This window comes from Nanorana parkeri, unplaced genomic scaffold (assembly GCF_000935625.1).
Source record: "Nanorana parkeri isolate BGI_ZX_2015 unplaced genomic scaffold, ASM93562v1 scaffold44, whole genome shotgun sequence".
NCBI lineage: Eukaryota > Metazoa > Chordata > Amphibia > Anura > Dicroglossidae > Nanorana > Nanorana parkeri.
The window spans coordinates 308,720-315,347 of NW_017306312.1; positions in this window are offsets into that span (position 1 = coordinate 308,720).

The following is a 6,628-nucleotide window of genomic DNA, read 5'->3' on the forward strand; positions in this document are numbered from 1 at the left end:
TATATATAAATCCTCTATATTCATTTATGTATTCTGTCAATTGTCAAGAAATCCTTTTTCAAGGTGGCTAGTGTTATTACCTGAAATGTGTCTATATTAAGTATCCAAATGCCAGTCAAAGTGTATCTAAAGCCATTGTTTTAAAATAAAGTTGGATTGGCTAGAATCCTTGTTATTTTTTTTACTTTTACATCTGTGTTCAGTTGGGAGATTTCCCTATTACTTGCTGTCATGTGAACATAGCAGGAAGTAATAAGGCAATATCTCCAAAGTAAGAAAAATCCTCTTTGGCAGTTGACCCCATTGGAAGAGTTACTTCCATTATTGTTCTAGTGATATCCCAAAATGTTGGATTTAACATCGCTTTCTCTCCTGGTGACAATAGTCATAATGAGAGATGAGGGTGAATCTTCCCAGTGGGGACACAGATAGGGTTGACAGAGGTTTATTCATCCCCAACTCTGTCTAAAAAAAAGTTTTTGACTTTAAATACACTGTTGTACTGATTCCTCTCCTGTACTGAAATTGCTTACCCTGATTTCACTGCACACTATGAGCTTATCATGGTGTGCATTAGAAACGGCAGCAAGTCAGATAGGTCATGCCTCATTTCCTGCATCATCTAGCTCTTCCTTTGCTAGCCTGACTGTCCCTGGGCTACACCTTCCTACACCTTCCATTCATTGGATTTTAGTTCTTTCAATCATGGAGGCTCAGCATCACATGTGGGTGTCATCTAGGGTACTCTGGATGTAAATCCAGCCTGCCTATGAACTCCCACAACTCCAAACTGACATCCACCTATCCAGGCATTGTGATTTTTGCATAATTCCCCTCAAGAGCCAGCCTGCTGCTTGCATCAGGGCTGAGGGCTCTTGATAGGAGTACCGAGGTAGGGTGCTGTGACATTTTCAGTTAGCAATGCACCCTGTTGGCCCCTCCCACCAGCCATGATCTGCCCACTTTGCATAGAGAAACACAAAGATCCAGTGATGATATTACTGGGTCTCAGATAAGGTATGCCATTAAAATGGAAAGGTTTTCTTTCTAGCATGTTGATAAAGGGGAAGACAAGTACCAGAAAAGGCAAAATATAAGCAGATTATACTTCAGCTTTCAAGATAAAACATGGCTTGCACTTGGGGTACCAACTCTGGAGAAAGGAAAAGCACATACTTAAATGACATTAAAGTAAACACCAGACAATACTTTTGTTTTAAATTGAGTTGGGGAAGTGTTAGAACTTGCTTTTGTTTTCTGTTACATTTGTCCACTTCCAAGGACAACAATGTCCAGGGTCTATAAGTAGTAGATTTAGTTTAAGATTAATTTAAAGTGGAACTTTACCCATATCTTTAAAATAACAACAAATGCACTTTTAGAAATGTTTAGTGATGACAATCTACATACAGATACGTATAGATAATTGCAGGCTTTATATTCCTTGAATACCTTAATGCTCTTTGCTTCCCCATTCTTCTGACAGTGGCCATTTTAACTAAGGGCATGTTACTAGATCTCCCTTTATTTCCTGGAACATGTGACTAGGATATACATATCATCTCACGGAGGAAAATGCCTTTTCAAGATCTCATGAGATTACAGATGACATTTGCCTGCAATGCTTTTCTGATGTAGCCTTCCCAGGATGCAACGTTTTGGCACATTACATAATTTTTGCCAGAAGTGGACCAGGAAGTAGATGAACTCTATTTGTAAGTAAATGAAAAACAAGTTTGTTTAACTAATGAAAGTAAGATGATTTTTTAACAGCATCCAGAGCTGCATGCTGGTGTGATTTTAGAGTGAAAGTGGGTAAAGGGTCACTTTAAGCTTCCCAATGCACTGCAGGTAAATGACAACATCCGTACAAATACGACTGAAGCACATTTACTTATTTTTAGAATGATAATTCATGTTAATTTCAACAATTAACGATTTATAACAGAAGTCTGATGACAAAAGTAAAAATTACAGGGCCAAGCTAGTCCATTCAACAAGGCTTGTGATTGAGAGTATGCCATGCATGCTGATCGCTGAATTTGATGGACATTGGAATTATTTATGGATCCATTTTGGAGCCAAATCACAAGATAATGCTGGCTCTTTTTAACAGTGCTGCATTAGTCTGACCAACTATGCCAAAAGTCTGGAAACATTTTAAAAATGTGGACATCACACTGTCATCACGCATTGCTGCTGATGAGCATGTAAGTGCACCTAAGACAACAGATTACAGTCAATAAGCAAGGCTACATACACATGAGTCGCCTGTGTTTGGTTTATTTCAATCACAGGATAAATGAGCTTGGAAGTTTAAACAAACTTTATGCTTTCCAGATAAAGTTCTCCTGCATTTAAACTTTCATTTACATGCATTTCCAAGTGTTTAGAATCATCCAAAGTATGTAATCTACCCCTGGACGCACAGATTTCTGTTTTCTCTAAACACAACGAAACGTAATTTCCCCATAAACACAGGTAAATGGCAGGATTGCTATATGGGAAACAGTAGGTAATGGAAATACGCATTTGCCAGCACCTTGTATTCTGCAGCATTTTGTTTTCGAGAGAGCAATGCCTTGCTTATACAGCCAGCGAGGGAGCAACACACACAAACAGGTGAGTGCTTTCCCTGCACATTTTATTGATCCTGACAGATAAGCTAGTGTGGCCATTTCAGCAGGGCATCACTTTATCACTGGTGAGGAAGATACCACAGTGTTTCACTTAGCAAGGGAGTAATGCCTCCATGTATGACATGGGCCTAATTCCTAGATTCAAACATCTTACACATGATATGGAAGTCTTCTAACTTGATCAAAGAGAAGAACACAGAAACCTTGTCTGTCTAATCACATTGCCCCACCACCCCTCTTCAGGACTAAGAAAACAAAGGAGCTTTCAAGATTAAAGTACCTATGGTGATTGGCTAATAGGATTATGCCATTTTAGGGAAGAAAAAAATAGACTGGTTACTTATGCCACCATATATTGTCTGAGACATACAGTTCTTCACAAAGAACTTGATTTACTAAATACTGATTTTTTTAGTGCTTCCGATGAACATATCTTTTCATGGGAGCACTTAATTTTTATCAATTCATCATTTTTGTTTGATTTTTGTTTTCCATGTGTATTTTGTAATCATTTGAAAGAGTCGGTCCACCCAAAAGTGATATTTATTGTATAAATATTGTATAAATATTTATTGTATAAATGGGCTAGAATCTTAAATGTTTTGAATACTTAAACAGCAGGATTTTACCTCTTGTAATATTCAACTCTGTTCCTGTATCCCTGTAGGTTTAGGCCTCGTTCACACCTGAACGTTTTGTAGCGCGTTCTACGCTCGACGAACGCTCTACAAAACGCTAAAACATCTAAATCCCATTGTATTCAATGGGTCTGGTTCACACCTTGGCGTATTTCAGCCCGTCCCTAACGCGCTACAAAACGGCCCACGCCTGAAAAGGTACATGTACTACTTTGGGCCGTTTTTGTTGCGCGTTTCCATTGGGATACAGCCCTCGGGAACGCGCGTTTGTTGTGCGATTTTTTTTACCGCGAATCGCAACCGCGCAACAGACGCGCATATGCAATACGCCTAGGTGTGAACCAGGCCTTAGGGTGTTGATGGACCTCTTGTTGCATTATGCGTTAAAACCAATCCCCAGGAAACTTATAACAAAGCAAAATAAAAGTCATTGTGACTTGGGCACTGCCACAGGGAGGACATTTAACAAAGCAAAAAAAAAAGAATACTTGGAAGATACTTTTAAGCTGTGTATGGTGCTACAGAACAGTACAATTTCCATGGACAGCGACAGTGTAGGTAGTCTTGGCTGCAATAACTGATCTTTTTTAAGCATTAATACCCTGAATTGGCCAGTGGAAGTAGCAACCACAGCAGATCTAAAAGCTTACTTATAAAAGTCTACTCTTATCTCCTAGGTCTAATCTAAAATGTTCTCTTAAAAAAATTAACCAAAACCCTCAACTTTGTACAAACTAACCAGTGACACAAGTTTTATAGGAAAGTTTGTGAGCTTTTTTTTTACAGTACTACGCTGCATTGGTTTAAAAAGTTTAGTAAAACCAGTGAGCACTTGAATAGGCAGCAAAAAGGGAGAGAGAGGCAGGTAGGTTTTATCTTGCAACAAAAATTGTAGTGTATTATTTGAGAGACAAATGGCCCAAATAATATTGATTAATGGCTGGACATTATGCGACCAGCTTTGTTAGGATGCAATATAAGAGGGAGAAACAAGGCAGGTTTTACCTTGTGTTAGAAATGACAGTGTATTATTTGAGAGATAATAGCCGCAAATATTATAGAGTGGCAGGGCCGTATAAAGGCAGCTTGGTTAGGCTGCAGTATAAGAGCGAGAGGAGACAAGTTGTATCTTGAAATAATCATTAGAGTGTATTATTCAGAAGACAATAGCCACAGTTTTTTTTTTTAAGACTGTAGCTATGCAGAATTTATCCTGCAGCAAACATTCGAAATTCGGGAGCAGAGGTGCAGTGGACGAAACATTGTGTATTATATGGCATCTTTACAGTTCCTGGGCACCTGAATAGCCGCAAACATTTAGACACAGAGCAGGGTTTACCCTGCAGTGAACATTAGAAATTTACAGTTTCTACTTTACAGTGACAGTGCACCAGAATTTGCCAGAAGGAGATGGAAGGGGCTAGTAACGGCAGCAGGAATGTTTTTTGGGGGATGGGAGGGGCAGATGACAATTAAATGTTTTTTATGGAAAATCAGCAGTGTGGATTTTGTACTGCCTGCCTGCATGCCATAATTGCACAAGTACTCATTGATAGCACATTCCTGTTGGTGTAGCCTCTGCAGTATGTTGAGTTCCAGCATGTGGGGGTGTCACCAATGACGCACTTGGCAGGCAGCTGATGTGGGTGCCGCATTTCTGCCAAGATAACACCACTTAGAATAGCTAAAAACCCTTATGCCCTGACAAAGGACTTCCTGGAAGCCGGGGTACTTCATGATGAACCACCGCACCACCAGCCTTTGTCAGCAACAAGTGCATATTGTGCACCTAAAAAAAAAACCCTAGGAAAATAAAATAAATTTCTCCAAAAGAAAATAAACAATGAAACACTAAACCCCAACACAATCTTTCTTTAACCTAGCAGAACTTTATTAATGAACAGATGTGAAATAATAGAAAATAACCCCCCCCCAAAAAAAATAGGAGTCTCTCCCGTACTGTTCAGCTGCATGGGAGAGGGGAGCAGCTAAATAGCAACTACAGTGGTTACTGACACACACAAAAAGGTAGTCCAAAAAATATTGTTGGGTCTCTAAACTGTAAACATTGGGTGGGGGGCATACAACAATATGTAGCTGGTTATGCTGCCGAAAACACACCTTTTTATAGTGAGGGCACTGACATATACCAAAGCCCCTATTATTGGTCCCTCTAAACCAGATAACCTAAATCCAAAGGCCTAACAGTGCTTTGCTTTATGATTGCAAAGAATTCAGCCCAGCATAATTTACCAGAAATTTGCTCAGAGTGCTAACCTCAGATTCACCCCAGACCCATGGTAGCAGCAAACCCAAACCTCATCCCTGCTGTACATACTGGACCACATGAACAAATGACTGTATGTAAAAGCAGACCAGTTACATGCAATACCCATTTCTGATCCCCCTTCCATGTATGCAATACAGCACTGGAGAACTACAGGGTGAATCTGACCTATTGCTGTGGACAAAAATAACTTTTCTTCCATCATACATTTTAATGCATTAGGCCCACTGTGTGTAGTTAGCAGGAAAAGTCACCAACCACTTGGTCTCCCTGCCAATAAAAGCTAATAGAAGGCAAATAATACCAATTGTTCTTTCTGTTACATTCTACCCAGACAATAAAGCTTGTAAAAAGTACAGGATGTTAATATTAATAACCACCTGGATGAGTTGAAATCCTGCCAAGGGCATTTATGGCCAGTCAATATCCTGATCTAAGTGGATTATTACTGTAATAGACTAAATTTATTCTAATTAGCTTTTATTTTAACTCTAACAGTTATTTTAATGTTAGCAGCTGCTACCCATTCAAGTTTCTGGGCACTCGCAGGTCATTAATGTATGAAAATTTAGTCAAAAAGTCATTTGCAAATATATTCCTTAAGCTGTAATGTTCTACTGCTTTTTGTAATATGTAAATTTGAAATTAGTTTGAAATAATATTAGAAGGAATGTTCTTTATGGGAAATGTGCCCTTATTAAAAGTAGTAGTATAATAGTTTTATAAATAGACATTAATACCAGCATTATTATTATAAATAATAATAACAATCATAATAATAATAATATTTTCAACCTGAGAATTTCATATTGCACATTGATGAAACATGTATAAGCAGAGGTTTGTTGCATTGATGAACTGATGCAAACCTATAAACTGCTGAAGTTATATGCAAATCTTCAACTTTCAGCTTGAGTCCACCTATAAGTCAATGAGGCCATGCATCACATTATGGGGCCTATAGGGAGGTCCAGTGGGTTGGAGGGGTTTACTTTACTTTTACAGGAAAATGAAAGATTTGCACATAACTCCTTCCTTTGACATATATTTTTCACTAAAGATAA